The 24399-nt window shown below is 42.6% G+C and overlaps 1 protein-coding gene across 4 annotated transcripts in view; it reads left to right on the forward strand.

The window, feature by feature from the left end:
• DENND2B (DENN domain containing 2B) overlaps nt 1-24399 on the forward strand; it is a 170952-nt gene that overhangs the window by 52876 nt on the left and 93677 nt on the right. The window lies entirely within an intron of this gene.

Consider the following 24399-nt stretch of genomic DNA (forward strand, 5'->3'; position numbering starts at 1 on the left):
GCTTTTGAACTGTGGTGTTGGAGAAGAAACTCTTGAGAGTCCCTTGGACTGCAAGGAAATCCAACCAGTCCATTGTGAAGGAGATCAGCCCTGGGATTTCTTTGGAAGGACTGATGCTAAAGCTGAAACTTCAATACTTTGGCCACCTCATGTGAAGAGTTGACTCATTGGAAAAGACTCTGATGCTGGGAGGGATTGGGGGCAGGAGGTGAAGGGGATGACAGAAGATGAGATGGCTGGATGGCATCGCTGACTCGATGGACGTGAGTCTCAGTGAACTCCGGGAGTTGGTGATGGACAGGGAGGCCTGGCATGCTGCGATTCATGGGGTCGCAAAGAGTTGGACAAGACTCAGCGACTGAACTGAACTGTACTCTACACAGTACTGTAAAGTATACAGAAGTATAACCACTTGTAAAGGATGCACACATGTGACAGTGAACACCAGACACGTGAACAAACTTATATGACTGGACATGTGAACGCACATTCCCATCTTCGAAAGTTTGCACCTTGAAGGTTTGTACATAGGGGACTTCCTGTAATGATAGTTCTTAGCTGGTTAGCGTTGTGGTGAGGATTGAATGAAATGATGCATGTAAAGCTCTCAGCCCAGTGCCTGGCCCACAGTAAATGTTCAACGCTTTCCATTATTATCATCAGTTTAGAGCAGCACTTTGAAGAGACTGTGGCTGGCATCTCTTAATCAGGTTGGGGTTACTGTGTTAGGAAAGTCAAATCAGATCCTCCTTTTTTTTAGAAGGAGTGTAGACTTTGCATTTTCTTCCTCTTTCCGTCAAGACCTCAGGAGAGTTGCTGAAGTGATCCTCTTGACCCAGCTTCACAGGCTCAGCTTTATCCTTCTGAAGGAGGCTTACCTTCACAGCCAGAGGAGTCTAGAACTGCTTTTTTGCCTGCCCCTCTCCTATAGGCCAGCCCAGGTGGGACCTTGAGGTCCTCTTTAACCCAGCCCTGGAGGCCCTGTCCTATCTGCTGCCTCCAGTGCTCTGGACACTGGCTACCCTGGCACTGCTCACCTCTCTTCCGTGAATTCTCTGTGTCCTTCAAAACTCAGCTTAGAACACGGGCTTTGAGGCTGCCTCTGGAGGTTCACAGTCTGGCACTTCCTCTTCCTACCTGTGGACCCCTGCAGTTAACCTCTATAAAACCTTAGTGTCTTCATCCGTGAATTGGGAGTAATATTACCCATCCCAAGGATCTGTTGCAGGAGTTAATTTGTATAAAGCACTTAGTTTCTGGCACACACATGCTCTCAGTAAGTGCTAACTGCTGCTGTTATTGGAGATCTCTCCCTCCTAGGAGCGTCTCTGGCTGCATGCAGCAGAAGAAAGAGCCCTGGCCTCGTAGTAAGCAGATCTGAGTGTTAGTCCTAGGCTTCGAAACTTCTTCTAGCAAGGGGGGATTGGGATTGGGTGTTTTCGTTGACATTCTTGACACATTCATGACTTGACACTTGAAATGCATCTTATCTTTCCAACTGGAGATTCCCTAAAGTCTTATGAAACTGAGTATAGTAGTTGATATATTTTATTTCCTCAAATTGACCTACATATGTAGTTTATGCTTTAAAACATATTTGAGTTAACTTTTTAAAAAAACCCCATCAGCTGGATTCTGGGAAACATTCCGACTTGGTTCTTTTAACTTGGAGACTGGGAACGTGTTCTCAGCTGCACAGGGCTTGGTTGCAACAACTTGCGAAGAGGCTCTAGCTGTCAGTCAGCTAGAAGGTCTCCCAGGTCAGTAAGAAATAGAGGTGGTGGTTTCACTTAGTGCCTCTGGAACAATTTTGGTCATTAGATGTTTGGGGTACTCCTGTGCTGCAAAGACTTAGACCAGCTCTGTGAATAAATTCTGTCCACGCTGTTTCCCTCTGTCAGTGGAGAAAACTGGCAAGTGTTTTCTGGTGGATCCTCTCTCCTGTAGATCCTGGAGTGAGCCGCTTGTGCTCAGAGACAAACCTGTGTGTTAGGGGAAGAGCCCTCCAATGAAAGAGTGATGTCCAGAGCCAGGTCAGGCTGTTGTGGTTCCCATTCAGGCTCTGCTACATCCCAGCTCGGTCACCTTGGGTAAGGCACTCAGCCTCCTAGGGCCCAGTCCCTTGTCTGTAGAATGGATGTGGTAATAGTACTATTTTCATAGGGTCATGGTGAGGTCTAAATGTCAAGTGCTGAGAATAGCACCTCGTATCTAGCACTTCATGCAGTGTGAGCAATGACTGTTATATTTATTATTCTCTCGTAAGTCAAGCAGAGTTTGATTCTGAGTGCCTAGTCTCTCTGGTTTGTTCTGCTGAGAAATGTGAGGTGCTACCCACTTCCTCTATGTCTTGGACAGATATCTAGTATCAGCAGGGCAGTGACACGTGTCCCCTATCAGTGCATGGACTTCCCAGGTGGCGGTAGTGGTAAAGAACCCACCTGCCAATGCAGGAGGCTTAAGAGACGTGGGTTTGATCCCTGGGTCAGGAAGATCCCCAGAAGGAGGGCATGGCGACCCACTCCAGTATTCTTGCCTGGAGAATCCTATGGACAAAGTAGTCCATAGGGCTGCAAAGAATCAGACACGATGGAGGTGACTTAGCACATGTGCTCATATCAGTGCATGGGTCATAGCTCCTTTACCTTGCTTTTGTAAAGAAATATGTAAGCTAGAGGGGGAATCTGGCTAAACAAAGGAGCATCTAGGTTGAAAGGACCCTCTCTGACGAGTCATGCGTGTTCTGTAGCAGAGCCCTGGGTGAAAGAGTAAGATGGGAAGTGGGCTGAGGGAGAATGTAAATTCAGGGGCAGAGAGAGCTTGTGAGTGGTGAATATCCCCGGGCAGGTGGTTGCGGTTGAGACACTGAGTTGTAGGAGAGGCTCTTGGCACTTTGTCTTCCAGGAAACAGGTTGCCTCCCCAGCCCCAAGGTGACACTTGTTCCCGCACTGGACTCTGAGACCAGTCTCAGAGGAGCGGTGGGTTGGGTCCAGGAGGTTCTAACCTGTTCCTCACAAGAATGAGTAGTTCCAGTAGCTTGGTGCATCTTATCTACAAGTGTAATTATAAAGAGATTGCCTTTTTCAACGGCAAGAAATGGGAACTTTTGCTGCCAAATTTAGCAGCATGTTTTAAGTCCCTCAAATCTCCTTTGAGTGCTACCAAAGCTCTCAGCTTTGTTGTTATCTCTTGTTGAAACAGTCTGGGAAGGTCACATCAACAGTGCCAATTTATGGGCCTGCTGAACCCAGGCTGGCCTGGGGCAGAATGGGGAGTTCCTGGGAGTAGGTGCTTCACAAATTTTCCCTTTGAGTGAGGCTGTTTATAATTTAAGGTTCCTTTTGCTTCAGAAGACCAAACTGCGGATTAGGGTCAAACATCTTATTTCTTCCGCAGTCTTACTTCTGTAGGCTCCCAGAGGCAGGAACTCAAACTCTGCAGTAGCTCCCTATATACACTCAGGGGAAGCTCAGTCTTGATAGTATTTTCAGCTGCCTACACTACGCCCGACTCTCCTTACCGGAGGTAAGTTTTCTTGGTGCAGATTTTGTGCCAGACTTCCCTACCTCTTTTAGTTTATTGGCAATTTTTGACCTCCCGTGTGTTCTGAAGGAGTGATTAAAAGAAGTGAAGACCAGAGGGCGTAGAAACCACACGTGAGGTTTCATACTCATTTGTAGAGATCTGAGAATAAGAAAGTCAGATGCATGTGTGCCTAGACTTTGTCTCTTGGCAAATGGATGCAAATAGGGAAAGGAAGTGAAAGAACCTGACTGACCCTGGCAACTCAAGAAGTGTGGTGTTTGAATGCGAAAGGAAAATACCTGGGATAGCTGAGTTGAACTTGGCAATGGCAGTGGCCTTGGTTTGCAGTCTGTGACTTGACTCACTCAGAGAAATGAGACTTTGGAATCCAGAAAGAGAGCCCTGAAGTTTATTTTCTTTGTTCCTCTCTCACCTCCAGATTTATTCACCACTTTGGCTTCAGACATAAATGGAAATGCCAGATAAATTGCTGTTTTTGAGATGGCTTGAGCAGCACTGTCCTCTCTGGGTCCGGGCTCTTTAGGTGGATCATCACTGCTACTCAGGGTAGGGTCACTGCTCAGATGTGCTGGGAGAGCCGGCTGTGAGGGTGCTAGTGGTAAGAAGGACTGTGGGTTCTCTTAACGCTGAGTAAGTGCCCAAAGGGAAGTGGCAGGGGCCAAGTTAAAAAGAAAACAGTGAGGCACAGCTAGAAAATTGTGTTGTATTTAGACCTCATTAAATACAAATAGACAAGTTTCTTCTTGAAACCCACATCTGTTTGGTAAACCCAGGTGGGTTTTATATGCAATGCTACCCAGACTTCTTTTCACCTGAAAAATACCCAAGGTCAGATGTCTACATAGCTCTGCTAGAAAAAGTTGAGCCCCGGGAAGCTGTAGAAACTAAAGGATAAGACCGTGGAGTTGTGTGCATTCTACCATGATAAGAAAAGTTAGTGGAGGGAGAAGGCAAGCTGTGAAGATTGCAATACCTGTGACATCGTCCTGGCCAGCGATAGCAGTTAATGTCAGTGGGGGAGCTGGGATGGCTTTATCTGTTTGTGTTCCCTTAGAGTTTATTTCTCCTCAGCCTTTTCTCTTTTTAATTTGCAGTCTTTCCCTGAGATCCCATGGAGGGCAGGAAGGGTGTCCAAATCTGCCTCTCTTGTTTAGAAATGTTATTTATTTATTCATTCATTCAATATGTCTTTATTAAGTGTCCATCCTGTTCTTCGTTTCTTGGGCTTCCCTGATAGCTCAGTTGGTAAAGAATCCGCCTGCAATGAAGGAGACCCCAGTTCGATTCCTGGGTCGGGAAGATCCGCTGGAGAAGGGATAGGCTACCCAGTCCAGTATTCTTGGGCTTCCCTTGTGGCTCAGCTGGTAAAGAATTCTCCTGCAATGTCAAGAGACCTGAGCTTGATACCTGGGTTGGAAAATAGGGAAATGCCAGATAAATTGCTGTTTTTGAGATGGCTTGAGCAGCACCCGGCTCCTGGAGATTTCCATGGACTATTCCATGGGATCGCAAAGAGTCAGAGGCCACTGAGTGACTTTCACTTTCACTTTCATCCCAATCTAGGCACCATTCTCTATGCTGCAGAAAGTGAAAAGTGAAAGTGAAGTTGCTCAGTCGTGTTAGACTCTTTGCGACCCCATGGACTGTAGTCTACCAGGCTCCTCCGTTCATGGGATTCTCCAGGCAAGAACACTGGAGTGGGTTGCCATTTCCTTCTCCAGGGGATCTTCCCAACCTAGGTATCAAACCCAGGGATCGAACCCGGGTCTCCCGCATTGCAGGCAGATGCTTTAACCTCTGAGCCACCAGGGAAGCCCCTGTCTATGCTGCAAACGTAGAGATAACTACTGACACATCAAAGTCCTTGTGTGGTGGAGCTTTAAGTAGAGCAGGGGTAGGGGCAGGCAGTAAATAAGCAAACAAATCACAAATAAGATGAAGATAGTGATATGAGCTATGAAGGAAATAATGGTGATGTAAAAGAGAGGCACAGGAACTTGAGAACTATTTTCAAAAAAGAAGTTCGAGAAGGCCTCTCGGAGAAGATGACATTGAAGCTTCAAGGACAAGAAAAAGCTGTGAATGTGCAGATTTGGGGAAGGTACCTTCCTGGACATCCCTGGTGGCTCAGAGGTTAAAGTGTCTGCCTGCAATTTGGGAGACCCGGGTTCCACCCCTGGGTGGGAAAGATCGCCTGGAGAAGGAAATGGCAACCCACTCCAGTATTCTTGCCTGGAGAATCCCGTAGACGGAGGAGCCTGGTGGGCTACAACGACTGAGCGACTTCACTTTCTTTCACCTTCCTGGAAGAGAGAACAGCAGAGCAAAGTCTTTGGGGGTAGAAAAGAGGTCGGCTTGTTGACAGAACAGAAAGAAAGTCGTCATTGTTAGAATTCAGGGGGCTAGTAGATTGGAAGTAGAAGATGGTGGAGGCTAGTTCAAGTGCAGCCTTTTGGCCATGGTAAGGAGCTTGGAGAACTAGTATGAGGTGTCCATATTCTAGGTCTGTGGCACAACTAGGGCTAAGTTGTCAAAATTTGAGAGGGATGATTGACTGAGAGGAAGATTGAATTTGAAAAGAATCAAGAAAAAAAAAACAAGGGGAAAGAGAAGGGCTCTGGAGTGGGGGTTGGCACATAGCTAATTAACTAAAGGAAGTTGAATAAATGCAACTCAATTCTGCATAGTCCTTGGGATCAAGCAATATGTTTTAAAGATCCCTGTAGATTTTAGATTTGTGGTGCATCATTAGCAGAATGCATGCTTACTTTCTTCTACGTATTGTGTTTTACTAGGCATTTTCACTTGCATCATTTTAGCAAATTCTCACGATGACTGTGAGTGAATTTGTTGATGCTCTGGTGTCTCCAGTTGAGGAACGTAGACTGGCGAACTTGCTTAAAATCCAGATCTAAGTCTGTACCATTCCAAAGGATGTGCTCTTTCTATGCCCTCTTATCTAAAACAGTTAATGAGCATTTTCCCCCTGAATTGTTCTGTGTTGTTTCCCATCCTGTTCTCCTTTCTATCCACTGGAAATTAGGATAAGATTTTGGATATTTGTGGGTTTCATCTTTTTCTGAAAGGTGTATCTGGTTGAATGTTGAGAATACCAGTCCATATCAAAAATTGGGCAGGGTAAGGGTGTGTGGCAAGACTTGGAAACAGATAGTCTGAATCACCTCTCTTTATCTGGGTAGGAGGATTGATCATCTTTCTCATTAAACTCATTAACTACTTGTGGAGACAAGTAGTTAATTAAATGTTATATTATGATTCCCTGTCATTTTGCGATAAGAAGATGGAATTTGTTTTTGGAAGATTTAAGTAATATGTCAGTAAATTAGCATTTGTAAGTAAATTCTGATTTTTTAGTCCACAGGTCTCTTTTGGAGTCTTCAAGTTTGTTGGCAATGTTTGAGGAAAGAAATTTATTAGGCCATAACTTTCACTCCCTGGAAATGGAACATTGGCTAGTTTCTGTTGATAGATACTTCTTTTTTGTGGGACTGATCCTGTTTGGATTCTGTAAGTCAGGGGTGAGGGTTCTGAAATGAAAATGTACAGGGTGTTGATAAACTTCCAGTCCTTGGTGTTCATGAGATCTGTGTTCAGCCTTGGTCCGCCGGCTAGATGGAATGGTCTGTGAAGGGCAGAGAAGGTGAGATTGAATTTCAGGTTTAACATAGATTCCTGACACACAGAGGAATTTCTTTGGTAAGTAATGGGACTCTACTTTTCTGCTTGCCCTACCACTGTCTGTTTTAGACTATTTGGCTTCTGAAGGAAAAGCTCTGTGATTAGGAAAGACTCCTTGAGAGGGTGCTTTCCTCTCCAGGACCTCTTCACTGAGTCTGCACTAGATGGTCACCACCATGAGCTGGGACACACAGATGATCTAGTGGATGACAGAGAAGAGCGTGGTTGAGGTCAGAACTTGAAGTGCTTGAACCCTCTGGAAATTGTTCTTCTGAAAGCAGGAAAGGAACATACCTGGAATTAGTTGGTAAAAAAGAATAAAGTGGTAAAGAACCCAGCTGCTAATACAGGAGATGTAAGAGATGCGGGTTTGATCCCTGGGTTGGGAAGATCCCCTGGAGGAGGGCATGGCAACCCACTCCAGTATTCTTGCTTGGAGAATCTCATGGATAGAGGAGACCAGTGGGCTACAGTCCATAGGGTCGCAAAGAGTTGGACGCGACTGAAGTGACTTAGCATGCATGGATGCACACAGGCATGCAAAGAAACCTATGAGACCACATGGAAGATAGAATTAGAGGGGGAAGAAACATGTCTGTCTTATTGGGTGTAACTAGAGAGCCTGATGGGCTGCAGTCCATGGGCTGCAAAGAGTCAGACATGACTGAGCACAGCACAGAGAGGTAATATTTTGGTCCCTCAAAATTCATTTAAAGGAGACTATAAGGGAAGTCTGGGTGGTAGGGAGGGAGGGTTTGACCTCCAGATGACAGAGTTCTCTAGGGCCTTTAGCAGTGGTTTTCAGACTTGAGCTGCTCCCAAACTCACCAAGGAAGCTTGTTTCCCGTTCAGTGGGTCTGAAGTGGGGCCTGAGAATTTGCATTTTTAACAGGTTTCTAAATTGCTGCTGCCACCACTGCCTGGAAGGCATTGTTTCCCAGGTTCAGCAGCTGAGAGTCTGATGTCGGTGAGAGGGCCAGATCTAAATAGGTGTGCCTTCCTTTCTAAACTTGGGCTTCCCTGGTGGCTCAGACGACCTGGGTTCGAGGCTTGGATCAGGAAGATGCCCTGAAGAAATAAATTGGCTACCCATTCCAATATAAGTGCCTGGAGAATACCATGGACAGAGGAGCCTAGTGGGCTGCAGTCCATGGGGGTCGCAAAGAGTCAGACATGACTGAACGGCTAACACTTCCACACTTCCACTTCCTTCATTTACTTGGAATTTCATGTCTATACTTTACAGTCTCCTGGGTCGCTAACCCCATAACATCAGCAAAGCCTGGTCAAGGTTCCTGTCCCCAGTCTCTAGGATTCTTCTTGCAATATCCCTGTCACCTCCACATGAGGTTTCCAGCTGTGTGCTCGTCTGTAAACAACTGTTGACTGATTTTTGGAGAATGCCCTTTTCGGGCAGGTGACCTTTATGCCAGGGTAAAGTCTCCCCTGCCCTTCAGCACGGCCTGCTGGCTGGCAGGACTGTTTTCAGGGACTGCAGGCAGGCTCTGCACTGCCTGTGTTCTGTTGATTAGCCAAGTTTACACAGGACATGCCTGGGAGATTATCTCTTTAGCCCAGGAGTTGAATTTCAAGGGCAAAGTCCACAGTTGGCACCTGATAGGCTGAGAACACCTGGACAGGAGGATTTCACGTGGCTTTCACTCAGCCAGGCCTCTGTGCCTCTTCCTACAGAGGTCAGGTTTTCTGCTTGTTTGCTGCCCAGGCAGGTGACTTCAGAATGCTTCTCCCAGAGCCTCATGGTTTCAGGCATTGCCCCTTGCTATCTCTTCAAGGGCCTGCAGCTCTAGGTGAGACACTCGACTTAGTAAATAAACACGAGCTGCCTTCTCTTCTGTGGAGTTCTGTTCCCCTTGATTCCTTGTCTGTGCTTGCCTCTCCCCTGGAGGGAGGATCTTCATCTCTCTTGCATGGTCAGTGACTCTTCGATTTTCCCAGGACTCTTCTTTGTTTAGCTTGCCTCGTTATTCCAGGATTCTGTTTCGGTGTGGGAAGGGATGTTTAAAGGTTACCTGATTTTCCTCTGCCCAACCTTTGTCATATCGCTATAGACATGGAAGATGATGAATTTTGTAAGACGCTCTGGGATAGAGGAAGAAGGCTGCTGGTAGCCCTGAGCCCTGGTGCTGCCCTGAGGGTTGAAGAGGTCTGCTGAGCTGTAACCCATCCTTGGCATACTGATCGGGAACTCTGATCCAGTCCCAGGTGCAATAGGGTAGAAGTGAGAAAACTGAGCGCCCGAGGTGGCCGAACTAGGACTGGACTCAGATCTCCACTGCTGCTGATTCAGGGCATTGCTGTCTATACAAGACAAGAACTGTGAAGTGTTAACATTTCAGATTAGCAAGCATGCACGAAAGTCTCTCTCAGCCTAATTTTTGTGTAAGATTTGTTTGTTTCCCCCTCCTTTTTTTGGTAGCAAAAGTAATATATTTATTCTAAAAACTTTTACAAAACAGAAAAATATATAAATCTGAATAGGAACCCATCCTTTAAACCCATGCACCAAAAAATATAATCATTGTTAACAGTTGAGTAACAATGGATTTTTTTCTACATTTGCATATACACTTATTTCATCTTTCAAAAAACGATGATACTGTAATAAAAATAAAAAGCATTGATGACAGTGTGGAGAAAGTTAGAACCCTTATATATTACTGGTGAGAATGTAAATGGTGTAGTTGTCAAGGGACTGAATTCTTTTGGTTCCTCAAAAAGCAAAAACTTGCCTAATGACCTAGCAATTCCTCCCAGTTATAAACCCAACAGAAGTGAAAACAGAAACTCAGGTACTTTATGCCAGTGTTTGTATCAGCATTATTCACTGCCTCAAAGGTGGAAACAACTGTGTTCATCCACACATTAATGAATGAACAAAATGTGGTATATCCATACAGTGGAATATTAATCAGCCATGAGAGGCGTGGAATTCTGATACATGCTACAACATGGATGAACCTGTAAAACACTGTGCTGCTGCTGCTGCTGCCAAGTCACATCAGTGGTGTCCAACTCTGTGCGACCCCATAGACGGCAGCCCACCAGGCTCCTCTGTCCCTGGGATTCTCCAGGCAAGAACACTGGAGTGAGTTGCCATTTCCTTCTCCAATGCATGAAAGTGAAAGTGAAGTCGCTCAGTCGTGTCCCACTCTTAGCGACCCCATGGACTGCAGCCTACCAGGCTCCTCCGTCCATGGGATTTCCCAGGCAAGAGTACTGGAATGGGGTGCCATTGCCTTCTCTGAAACACCGTGCTAGGTGAAATAAATCAAGATATAATAGGACAGATATTGTATGAGTCTGTATATATAAAATACCTATAATAGGCAAATTAATAGAGACCAAAAGCAGATTGGAGGTGGAGAATTGGGAGGTGTTGCTTAGTGGTTACAGTGTTTCTGTTTGAGAGAGTTTTGAAAGAGTTTTGAAAATAGTGGTGATGGTTGCACAATGCTGTGGTTTAATTAATACCACTGAATTTTAAACTTCAAAAATGCTTAAAATGGCAAATGTTACATATATTTTAACCCAATAAAAATGGTTGAAATTTCCTCTCTTGATAATTTACCTAGGCTATTTTTTTCCATGTCTGTACATTAATTTTAATAGCAGTGCTGTGTTTCTTCAGGTGGATGTATCATAATTTATTTAACCAAACCTCTGTTGATGGACATTTGAGTTATTTCCAGTTTTTCCTATTATAAACAGTGCTGCAATAAACAGCTGAATATAGCTGACTTTGCCCCGGTGGGCTAGTATTTGTATTACCCTAAGCAAAATTCCTGGAAGGGAAGATTCACTGATCAAAGGTTATGCTCGTTTATACTGTTAATAAGTATTGCCAAACTGCTTTCCAGACAAGTTGTGTCAGTTTAGTTCTCATCAAAAGTATATCATGAAAAAAAAAAAAGTATATCATGATGCCTGTTTCCACCATGCCTTTGCCAAGTGGGTGTTGTAGAGTATTTCAATCTTTGCCAATTTGATAGGTGAAAAAAGATTTCTTATTGTTGCTTTATTTAGGGTTTCTTTAATTTTTAGTGAAATTGAACACCTTTTATGCTGACTGGCAGTGGTACTTATTCTTATGTAAATTTTCTTTTCAAATACTTGGTTCACTTTTGTGTTTGGTCATTATTTTTTCCTTATAGATTTGTAAGAACTTTTACATACATATTACATAAGAACTACTTGCCGTATGTATTGCTGATATTTTTCACTCTCGGTTTGTTTTATTTTAATTTTTGACTTTGTGCTAATTTGTCTTTCACATGTTTTAAATTTTTGTGTAGGTCAATGTATGATCTTTTCCTTCATGACTTTTTCCCCCCTTCATGGCTTTTGAGTTGAATTTTGTGTCATGCTTTGAAAATTTTTCTTCACTCATTAAAATTATAAACATAATTTATTTTTTTCCTAGTGTTTTTATGGTTCCAGCTTTTACATTTAGATTGTAATTAAGTTTGTAGTATAATAAAAAACCTAAAATAAAATTTTTCCTATTATTTTTGTAGACTTCTGTTCACTTTAGTGTGTTTAGTGAGTGGGGCTACCTATATTCAAATCTTGTATTTCTTATTTATTATGTACCGTAGCCATTGAAAACGTTTTTCTGCACCATTTATAGAGGAACATTTCTGATTCAGTTTACCAAAAGAAAAGCCTTTAGTGGGAGACTCAGATCAATAACTTGTACCCAGGTCTTCTGATTCCCTGGTGACTCAGATGGTAAAGAATCCACCTGCAGTGCGGGAGACATGGGTTCGATCCCTGGGTTGGGAAGATCCCCTGGAGGAGGGTATGTCAACCCACGCCAGTATTCTTGCCTGGAGAATCCCCATGGACTAGAGGAGCCTGGTGGGCTATAGTCCATAAGGTCACAAAGAGTCTGATATGACTAAGCAACGAAGCACTTCTGATTCTCAATCCTGTCTGTTTGTTTTCTATTATCCTTATATAAAATATCCAGATTCCTTTTCATTATGTTTTGAAATAATTGCCTCACCCCACTTCTGAAAACTTGACAGTGAATCTTACATGCAATTGAATTTGACATGATAGACCAGGGTGGTATGACGTGAAAGCCTCTCTCTTAAATTATAGCTGGTGTGATGAGCTTAGCCTGGCTCAGGTGGGGGCCGGGAGGCAATTGCCTGTTAAAGAAGTGCAGGTTGGCGCTGAGGAGATTCAGGGCCAAAGTCAGAAGGGATGTTGAGACCCAGGAACCATGCGACTGCTGGAGGGAAGCGATAAGAAGTAGTGTGAAGAAACTTGACTGCTTAGAAGACAGATTAAGGAAGAGTTTTGAAGTGAAAGAAGGAAGAGGGATAATGTTTATTCCTCAGTAAACTTATGTCCCAGATATTCAACTAGTAGTTCCCCCCAATTGTGTTTTAAAAGTCAGCTTTTAGCAGTTTAGGCTTGCTGCTCCTCAGGGTCGTGAACCCAGGAAAGAAAGCCTTATTCAAAGGAAAATCCTGGGAAGGGAAGTTAGAGTGCAAGACAGCGAGAGCAGCATTGAGCCGGCATCACCTCTGCTCTTGTCAGCCAGAAGCTTAGATGGACATGTTTTTAGTGAAGTAGACTAATAAGGAAGCAGAAGGATAAACTACTTCAGACCAGCAAACACTCCTTAGCCCTGCAGGACCAGCTGCACACAGACATACACTCCCTACCCCTAAGAAACTTAATAGTTTACCACATAAGACATACACAAGGTCCGAATACTACAGTGAGATTTACGCCACCAGCCAAGTGGCTCTGGGAAGAAAGGATTAATTCAGTCACTGGTGGGAAGACAGTGAGGAATATACAGGTAAAGTTTCACAAAGCTTCACATTTTGAAGTATGAATATACTTTTTTTTATAAAGTTTGTTGCTTTTTGACACTATGAATAGTTATTATTTAACTGGCCAAGTCAAGGAGGGGCATTCCAGGTAAAGGGTTAGCATGTGCAAAGACAGAAGAGTGAAGCAGTATATGCAGAGTCTATGTGCCAAAGCTACTAATTGGTCATTTTTCTGTACACAGTAGGGAGAGTGAGCAGCGTTAAGATGAGGCTATAGGGCCAAAGAATGGATAAGTGAGCTAGAAGATAGAATGGTGGAAATAACTGCTGAAGAGCAGAATAAAGGGAAAAGAATTAAGGATAGTCTTAGAGACCTCTGGGACAATATTAAACACACCAACATTTGAATTTTAGGGGTCCCAGAAAGAAGAGAAAAAGGAATGGAGAAAAATTTTGAGGTGATTATAGTCGAAAACTTCCCCAACATGGGAAGGGAAATAGTCAATCAAGTCCAAGAAGTGCAGAGAGTCCCATACAGGATAAACCTAAGGAGAAACATGCCAAGACACATACTACTCAGACTAGCAAAGACTGAACACAAAGAATATTAAAAGCAGCAAGAGAAAAGCAACAAGTAATATACAAAGGAAACCCCATATGATCAACAGCTGATCTTTCCGCAGAAACTCTGCAGGCCAGAAGGGAATGGCTGGATATAGTTAATGTACTGAAAGGAGAAGATGAAACTATAGAGACATAAAGTACTGAAAGGAAAAGATGAGACTATGGAGATAGGCCTCGGGGAATAGCTCTTGGAAGGCTAGACCTACCTCTGTGCACCAGATCACCCCAAAACACTGTGAATGTTTAAGCAATAATTTTATTATTCTCTCTCATGTTTTTAAGGGTCTTGCTTGGGGTCTTCTCATGTAATTTTTTTTCAGAAGGTGGTTGGGCTGGACTTATTCAGAAGACTCAGTCACTCCTATGTGTGGTGTTTGAGAGGGGAAAACTCAACAGCTGGGGCCACTCAGCTCTCTGGCTCCTACCACCCCATTTCCATTCCTGCTCTCTGTGGTCCCTCCAGCATGGTGGCTCAGGACTGGGAAGCCGGTGTCTTGAGAGACTGGTAGGGGTCACTGGCCCCATCCAAGCTAGCCTTGGAAGATCAGTACCTTCACATGGGCCCATTCTGTTCCTTGAGGTAGTTATTGAGGCCCTTCTGGTTCAAGGAGAGAAATAGGAAACAACTGGTTAGCTTCTTCTGAAGTCACCACAATCATACAGATTAATTTGAATTTTATGCTGTAGGGCAGTTTTCCCCAGATTTAATTCATTGCTTACCATCTTCACAGTATTATCATGACCTCTCCAAACTATTATTTACATATTTAAGTCAGCTAACTTTCAAACTTAAATTTAAGAGGAAAAGTTATCTCACTTTTGTAAAGTGGAAAATCAATATACTTGCCATGCACAGCAGATAAGTTTTAAAGTAAATATATGGAAGCAAAAAACAACGTTGAAAAAATTTTGCCAGATACTGCTGGCTGTGAATGTCTCCTCTCCCTCCCCCGACCCCCCAACCCTGCTTGCTGTTAAAGAAGCAAGTGGAGACTTGCTTCTTAATCTAGTGAGCTCTGAAAGACTTACAGAGTGAACGACTCGATCACCTTGTGATTTCATGCCATTTACTTCTGCGTAATATGATGTTGAGTTCCTGCCATGTAGTTCCTTACCACATTTTGGGAAGCATTGCTGTGAACAGTGGAGCTGCTAAAAGAATTTGAGCACTGGAGCAATATAGCTGCTAAATTTGCATTTTAGCAAGGTCACTTGGCTGAATCATAGAGAGGAGATTTGAAGAAAGTAAAGTTGGGAGCAGGGAGATGGTTTTTGGAAAATTATTGCAGTAAGTCAAACAATCAGTAGTAAAATCTGAGTCAGAGAATGGTGGGGGAATAGAGGAGGTGAATATAAGACATTAAGGAGATGGAATCTGGAGGACTTGGTGATAGATTGAACTAGAGTAAGAAGGAGAATGTAAAGTCAAGGATGACGTGTAGAAATGGGTGGCATTGTGGAAAAAAGTACAGGAGGGGGAAGTGTTTTTATTAGAGGTAGAGTGGGAAATGAGTCCAGTTTTAGGTATTCCTTTTTCTTAAGTATTTTTAACATGAATTTTCTTGCCACTTTATGGATTTGTTCCTCTTTCCCCTGTATTTTCTGTAAACTGTAAATTAGATATAGAGGTTTGGTTAGATTTAGGGTAAGCGTTTTTGGGGAAAAAACTATAAATGATGAAGCAAATCAGAGGCATATAACTTCTGGTTTCCTCACTATTATTGATTCTAAATTTGGTCACCGCTTAAGGTAGGGGCAGCCAAATTTCTCCATTGTAAAATTATAGCTTTTATTTTATAACTAGCGGATAATCTGTGGGTGACCTTTGGCACTACTCCCCATCAATCTTCAACTTAAGTGGTTTTATTTTTGGAACTTTTATTATAGAAAATGTCAAACATACCAAAAGTGGAGAAAACAGAAGACAAACACCCATGTATCCATCATCCATCTTCAACTGTTATCAGCACTTGGGCTAACTTGTTTTTCCTCTGTCCTTGTCCACTACCCTTCTTTTTTCGCCTGTGGATTTTTGCAAGTGAATTCCAAGGATTATACCGTTTCATCCATAAACACTTCAGAACATACCTGTCTCAAGAGACCTTTCAGACATGTTTAGCTGTATTGATTTCTGGCCAGCAGTTTTTAGTTGCCTTCACAAAAGATCAAGGAATACCGATGATTGAATTGATCCAGAATTAGGCTTTAAACTCGGTCCTTTGTATTCATGGGTTCTGCATCCATGGATTCATTCAACCACAGATGGAAAATATTAGGAGAAAAATTCTAGAAAGTTTCAAAAAGCAAAACTTGAATTTGCCACACACAGGCAATTGTTTACATAGCATTCACATTGTATTTACAATTATTTACACATCATTAACATAGTACTGGGGTATTGTAAGTAATCTAGAGATGATTTAAAGTACATGGGAGGGTATGTATAGGTTATATGTAAGTACTACATCGGCCACATGAGAGACTTGAGCATCTGTGGATTTTGTATCTGTGGTGGGTCCCTCTCTCACTGGGGCCAGAGTTTGAGGGTGTGATGGATCATGGATTCTTGCCTGGAAGGACAGAAGGTAAATTCGGAAACAGGAGAAGGGCTCAAGGGAAGAAAGACCTGACCAAGGTCAAAGAGCAGTTGCTGAATAGTAGGAAGACTCAGAGATAGGCAGGAAGGGGAACTGTGGTCAGGGAGTAGGATTTTGGAGGACAAGATTGAGATGCGTTGTCTCAGACGATGCCAAGGTCTGAGGTTTGTCCCTAGGGATGGGTAACGAAAGTAAAATCAAAGTCAGGGGGTTGGTCATGAGACAGGGGTTTTGAGTGGCTCCATCCACATCAGTATTGATGTTGCCAGGGTGAAGAAAGTGCTGTTAGGGAGAGCCTGGTCTTTGTTAGGGCAGGAGATGGTGCATAGATCTATGAAGAGTTGGAGGTTATGGGATAGTTGTTAGCTGAACAGCAGTCTATAGAGCAGATTGGAGGCACAGTTAGCAGAAGGCAAAACCTCATTTTAAACAGTGTTTAAGTTTGTGTGATCTAGTACAGGGGTCCCCAGTCCTCAGGGCTGCGGACTGGTACCAGTCCACAGCCTGTTAGGAACCGGGCTGTACTGCTGGTGGTGAGTGGCTGGCCAGCGAGCAAAGCTTCATCTGCTGTTCCCCATCGCTCGCATTACTGCCTGAACCATCCTCCATCCCTCTTGACAAAGAGCTTGGGGCCTGCTGCTCTAGTAGACATTGCTGTCCACTGGTTGAGGTGGAAGGAAACTAATGGGGTGGGGAATTAATAACGAACAGGAAAAGAATTATGATATGTGGGTGGCGGTTGAAGCAGGAGCCCTCCAGAGGAGACACTCTTGATCACCAAAGCAGTGCTGATATTAGGGCAGTTGTCCACTGAGTCCCTGCTCTGGTTTATCCCTAACAGATCCCTTTGTGAAGTAGCCCTTGGTGCCTTTTGATTGAGTCTTACTTAGCTAGTCTTTGTGAAGATTTGTGTTGCATGCTTTCAGTTCAGTGCACTTGCTCAGTCGTGTCTGACTCTTTGCGACCCCATGGACTGCAGCACGCCAGACTTCCCTGTCCATCACCAACTCCCAGAGCTTGCTCAAACTCATGTCCAGTGTGTCGGTGATGCCGTCTGTTACATTTTGCTTATAGAATTTGGGTGGGAGCAGGTAGAGGGGATGTGTTTTCTTGCTGCTGGTGACCACCAGTTTCTTAAACTTCTAGAAAGCCATTCATGCCTGAGGACTAGAGGTGGAGGGTCCTTTTTTCTGTCCTTGGCTATTCTGAACTTTGTCTCTGATATACCAGGGAGAGCACATTTATCTCCCCTAGGTCGTGGCCATCAAGGCTATAGGAAAGAACCGAATTGTGAGTTTCAAGAGTTTTGAAGAACTTTGAGCTAAAGTCATGGACTTGTGGGGACCTCCCTGGCAGTACAGTGGTTAATATTTCGCCTTCCTTGCAGGGGTGTGGGTTTGGTCCCTGGTTGGGGAGCCTTGTGGCCAAAAATCCAAAACATAAAAAAGAAGCAGTATTGTAACAAATTCAATAAAGGCTTAAAAATAAAAAAGAGTCATGGATTTGCGGAGGAGTCAGAAATGAAAACTCAACACCATGATTCCTCCTGGCAAGGATAATGTATCTTGAAATTGTGCTTTTAGGAAGGTCATCACAGGAGAGAAGTTTGGGAGGAAATGGAAGAAAAGAAGGCCTGCTGCTGCTGCTGCTAAGTCACTTCAGTCGTGTCCGACTCTGTGTGACCCCAGAGACGGCAGCCCACCAGGCTCCCCCATCCCTGGGATTCTCCAGGCAAGAACACTGGAGTGGGTTGCCATTTCCTTCTCTGAAAGAAGGCCTAGCTGACTTAATACCAGCATCTCCTTAATTCCAAAACAAGCCGAGTGTGTCCCCAGGGGAGGCTAAAAGTGGGATGACTTCTCACTATCTTGCCAAACACCTATGTTTAAGGGAGTAATTGGACCACATGCTTCCTTGGCTTAATGAGTTTTAATGTTGAAAGAAAAGTTTTCCTGTTGGAGTGTTCTTGGAGTTCACTTCCTGCTGACTACTGGTGTGCCTGTGTGTGCGTGTGTGCGCACATATCAGCAGAGATGTCAGCCTGGCTTTCTACATCTCCTGGAGGATAAGGATAGTTATTTACATTTAAATAATAACTTACAGCATATAAAATATTTTTATGTACTCTCTTTCATTGGTTTTATATTCTGTCTTTCACAAGAGGAATTGAAGTGGCTAGCTACAGAAGACATAATAAAAACAGCACTTGACTGTACTTTTCATGAGATGGTGGGAGAAACAGGAACTTTAGTTAGACCTAGTTTGAATTCTGGGTTTTCCTTTGACTAGCTGTATGACCCTGGGCTGTAGTTTTCTTGTTGGTAAAACAGAATTGATAACATTTACCTCCTAGGGTTGTTTTTGCACCTTAAATTAATGAACATAGTTAACACTTGGGGACGGTGCTTGGCACACAGTGGATGATGGATGAAGGGAGGTTTCTGTAACGTGGAAACAGATCATCAACATCAAAGAAAAGAAGAGCATCCTAATCTTGAAGGTCCTAATCTTGTTAATTAAGATCATTGCTATGAATGGCCTTGCAGTTTGACTCCTCGTTCTTTGGCAGTCTGGGAAACTGACCTTTTGACATCTTACCATAAAGTAAGAGGCAGACAAAGTCTTATATTTTAGTGAAATGTTTTTTTTAATTTATAGAGAAATTTTGTATGTGGATATATTTGTTGGAGATGCTGAATGATACAAAAGATAATGATCCTTACCATTTTTAAATTGAGAGGTATGTTTTTATTTTTTTTCCTTGTTTTTACAACCACAGGCAATTTTTTTTTTTACTGTTTGTATAACAAATACTTATGTGATTTCAGTTTCCAATAATTCTCATATAGTGACTGCTGATAAAATACAAATGGGTTACATGAGATTGCAGCTCAGTGAAAACCACCCTGTAAGGAGCTGAGCTAATTGTGTATGTATATAGCTTTCCAATGATTTGATAGAAACATGGAGCTTAAAATACCCAGGGGTGTGGCTATTCATCACACCTCCTTAGATGGTCTTTAAATATCACTTTTTAAGAGTTTCTAAGAGTTGGACAGGAATCAATTCAAGCCCCTGACTTCTATATTCTTGACTTACTTCCAAATGGAAGCAGATGTGTGGTGTTTGGAAAACAGATGCAAGAGTTGACTTCCTATAAGACAGAGCCATACAACTTACACTCTTGCCTGTATTAAGATACTATTTCGTTTGACTTTTATAATAGCCCCGGGAGGGAATGGGACTGACCAAATGTTTAATTCCCTCTGAAGTACCAGGTCTTGGGCTTTTCCTCTATTTACAAATGAGAGGCTGACTCAAAGTCTTGAGAGATCAGGTGAACAAGCCCATTGTCTTTTTCCCTTCTCTTCCTCATCTCCTGAGTCATAAATGCTAGATAGGGGATTGTCCTTTGCTTTATCTCTGTGACTATTGCTGACCTGGAAATGACTGTCATCATTTTTAGATAGTACTGGGAAGTTGCGGAATGAAGCTCACATCACAACAAATCATGGGGTTATCATGACCAGGGAGAGATTCTAGCTGGGAGTGGGTGACTTTTGCAGAAGCTGAAAAACACCACCAGGGCAGACAGGTGACTGCCTTCCGCATGCAGGAAGTACCCCTTGCTCTGTGTCATCCTTGTTGGTTAGAGGTAGAAAGAGGGGAAATTGAACCACAGAAGATTTTGCGTGTGTGTTCTTTTATCCTTGTGTATCTTTTCCTCTTTGCAGCGGTGATCCTAGAAACCAGGAAAAACAGCTGTGATCACCATCAATTATTTATTTATATATTTATTTTTATTGAAGTGCAATTGATTTACAATGTTGTGTTAGTTTCTGGGGTACAGAAAAGTGAGTATATACCTACTGAAAAGTGGTTCAGAGTGATTGAGACTTCATATATTATGTCGTCTTTTTTGTGTTCTCTTCCTTATGGTTTATTATAGGATGTTGAATGTAGTTCCCTGTGCTGCACAGTAGAACCTTGTTGTTTATCCCTCCTGTGTATAGTAGTTTGCCTCTGCTGGTCCCAACGCGTGTCCTTCCCTCCCCAGCCTCTCATGCTCCTTGGCAAACACAAGCCTGTTCTCTGTATATCTGTGAGTTTGTTTTGTAGGTGTGTTGGTTTGTGCTGTATTTTAGATTCCACATGTCAGTGATACCATATGGTATTTGTCTTTCTCTGTCTGACTTACTTCACTTAGTATGATCATCTCTAGATCCATCCATATTGCAACAAATGGCATTATTTCATTGTTTTTTATGACTGAGTAATATTCCATTATATATACATGTAAATGCCACATCTTCTTTATCCATTTGTCTGTTGATGGACCCTTAGGTTGTTTCTGTGTCTTCAGTTCAGTTCAGTCGCTCAGTTGTGTCCAATTCTTTGCGACCCCATGGATTGCAGCACATCAGGCCTCCCTGTCCATCACCAACTCCTGGAGTTCACTCAAACTCATGTCCATTGAGTCAGTGATGTCATCCAACCGTCTTATCCTCTGTCGTCCCCTTCTCCTCTCGCCTTCAATCTTTCCCTGCATCAGGGTCTTTTCAAATGAGTCAGCTCTTCGCATCAGGTGGCCAGAGCATTGGAGCTTCAGCCTCAGCGTCAGTCCTTCTTACCTATTGTGTATAGTGCTGCTGTGAACATTGGGATGCGTGTATCTTTTTGAATTATAGTTTTCTCTGAATATATGCCCAGGAGTGGGATTGCTGGATCATATGGCAACTCTATTTTTAGTTTTTTAAGGAACCTCTATACTGTTCTCCATAGTGGCTGCACTAATTTACATTCTCACCAATTGTATAGGAGGATTTCCTTTCCTCCACATCCTTTCCAGCATTTTAATTTGTAGACTTTTAAATGATAGCCATTCTGATCGGTGTGAGTTGGTACCTCATTGTAGTTGTATACAGTCAGTTCTTAATGGAAAGACATTCTGATGATGGTTTTTCATTGGCATAGCCCAAATTCAGGATTTGGGGACTGGGTGGAAAGCTTGACTGCTGTGGAAATGCAGGCAGCTGACTCCTTGAATGAAACCCACAGCGTGTGCCAGCGCAAAGAGTGGCTTTGTTTCACCATATACTCCTGGAGTCTCAGAGGTTGTACCTTGCCATGCCATGCTTTCTTAACAGTGACTTGACCCTCTGGGGGCTTATGTGACAGAGGTACTGCACCCAGAAGGAAGATACACATAGCAAGAGAACGTCTGTGTTGGTTTGTAGGTGCTCTGTGGCCAGTCCCTTTTTGGTTGGTTTAGGGTGTAGATGGTTCACGTTTACCTATATGCAAGCCTGGCTTGTGATTACCCACCTTGCCCACCAGCCCGCTTTTCTCATTCTGTTCCTTGAGGCTTCCTTGCCTTTCTCACTAATTTTAGAGAAATAGAATTCCTGGTTGTGCAGACAAGACCAAGGTCAGGCCACTGTGAGGCCATTGCTTTTGTTGCCTCAGTCAGCCTCCTCATCACAGATAATTCAGTCATGACTGGGTATGTCCTTAAAGCTGAGGGGGTATGAGGGGTGGGAGTGTGGGTGAGTTGAATAAAGGAAAGATAGTTTGGGCTGAAAACTCCACTCTTCAGGGATCTGTTCTTTTTTTTTTTTTAATTATTTATTTAGCTGTGCTGTGTCTTGGTTGTTGTATGTGGGATCTAGTTCTCTGACCAGGAATTGAACCCAGGCCCCCTGCATTCGGAGTGCAGAGTCTTAGCCACTGGATCATCAGGCAGGTCCCTGGGGATCTGTTCTTATGATGGACTTTATACACAGGAAGCTTAACCAAGAATCTTCTTTCCATTAATCGAGCTACACCAAAAGAAGCTAGTCTCCATACCAGATTCAGAAACTGTGAAATAGAGAATGAATAATTATCAACATTTTGTGTAGAATTTGGGAACTGTTAGTTTTCTGTGACACATACTCTCTGCCCTTTGGTTACAAAGAGCTATCCCCAGCTGCCCACCTCCCTCTTACCTTCTTCCTCTTCTTACTAAAGATTCTTACCCTGGATGAAAACATCTGAGGCCTGCTCTCTCAACACGTTCACTTTTGTAGAGCTTTTGTTACACTTCTGTCTTCAATATCTCCTTCTTTTTCTCCTAGCCTCTTGAATTATTCCAGGTAAAATCCCCCTTCTATTGACAGACCCAACTCCTTCCTCCTTTTTCTATTCTTTTGTGCAAAATTAATTAACTTTATTGATTTTTTAAAATAATAAAAGAAATGCATGTTCATTGCAGAATATTTTACATAACAAAAAATATTAGGAAGAAAGTAAAAATCACATATCATCCCTTTACCAGAGATAGCATAATTTAATTTTTTGGTATATATCCTTTTGGATCTTTTTTCTTACATGTTCTAGATACACTTTTTCAAAATATAAACATAGCATTGTTATTTGCTTCCTTCTTTGACTAATAATTGGAGAAGGAAATGGCATGCCACTCCAGTATTCTTGCCTGGAGAATCTCATGGACAGAGGAGCCTGGCAGGGGATCGCAAAGAGTCGGACACAACTGAGCAACTAACACTCGACTAATAATATCACGTGGGTATCTTCCAGGGACATAGATAGAGCTACTTTGTAATGTTTAATGCTCCATAGAGAATTCCATTGTATGGATGAATCAGTATTTATTTAATCTCCTGACAGTGGACTTTGGGGTTATTTCTTTTATTTTGCTGTTCAAAGCTACGCTGGGGCTTCCCCTGGGGCTCAGTGGTAAAGAATTTGCAGGAGGCATGGGTCAGTCCCTGGTTCGGGATGATCCCACACGTCTTGGAGCAACTGAGACTGTGCGCCCCAACTCCTGAGCCTGTGCTCTAGAGCCTGGGAACTGCAACTATTTGAGCCCACGTGCCACAGCTACCGAAGCCTGAGCGCCCTAGAGCCTGTGCTCTACAACAGCAGAAGCCACCACAATGAGGAGCCCATGTACTGCAACTAGAGAAGAGCCCGCGTAGCAGTGAAGACCCAGCACAGCCAAAAATAAGACATAAATAAGTAGAATTATTTTTTAAAAAGCTATGTGGTAGTAAATGTCTAAATATCTATCCCTGTTTGTATAATTTCAGGATAAATTTCTAGAAATGGAATTGCTATATCAAATAGTATATAATGTACATGAACTATTTAATAACATCTTTAAAATTTTAAGTATATTTTAAGCAAAAGAAAAAAGTTGATATAATAAAAACCTGTGTGCACCCATCATCCAAATTTAATAGATTTAACATTTTATCATATTTGCTTCAGGTCTCTTATTTAAAAAATTTTAATATGACAGATACGATTAAGCTTTCCCCAGTCCTTTTCTCTCAGAAATTGATATGCCTCATTCCCATGTGCATCTTATCCTTTATATGTATATATATGTTCATAATTAATGTATAGTATGGCATGTTTTAACATTTTATACACATGACACCATTCCAGCATGCAGCCTTTGGCAGCCTGGTTTATTTCATTTACTATTGTTTTTGAAAAGTATGCATGTATAAAATGATTGTTTAATTGGTATATGATGTGCCATTGCATGATAGTGAGAGATGAGTAAAGTCTTTCCATTTTTTGTGTGTTACAAACAAGGCTGTGATGAGCAGCCTTATACAAAGAATGCACAAGAGTTTATGTATACCAGCCACCTGTAGTGGGTATGTGATTCTTCAGCGTTGTTAGGTTGTACCAGATTGCTGTCGATAGTGATTGTATGCATTTCCAGCAATGTATGCAGATTTTCATTTCCCTAAATTTTTGCTAACACTTGGAGATTCTGTACTTCTCAGTATTTTCCAGTTTAATTAATATGAAATAATATCACATTGCTTTAATATGCATTTTCCTGACTTCAGAGAGATTGAGCATTGTTCCATATTTTATTGGTTATTTAGGTTTCCTTTCCTTTGAATTGTCTATTCATATCTTTAATACCTGTTTTTCAGTTGGGTTATTTACCTTTTTCCTATTGATTTTCGAAGTTAATGTGTTCTCATTTTTAGTCTTTTGTATGCTTTTCAGTAATTTCTTCCTGGCTATGGCTTGTCTTTTAACTTTATGTAGGGTATCATTGTGAGCGTATATTTATCAGAGTTTATGTGATCCTAAA

The sequence above is a fragment of the Bos taurus genome, chromosome 15 (genome assembly GCF_002263795.3).
Source record: "Bos taurus isolate L1 Dominette 01449 registration number 42190680 breed Hereford chromosome 15, ARS-UCD2.0, whole genome shotgun sequence".
In the NCBI taxonomy this organism is placed as follows: Eukaryota; Metazoa; Chordata; class Mammalia; order Artiodactyla; family Bovidae; genus Bos; species Bos taurus.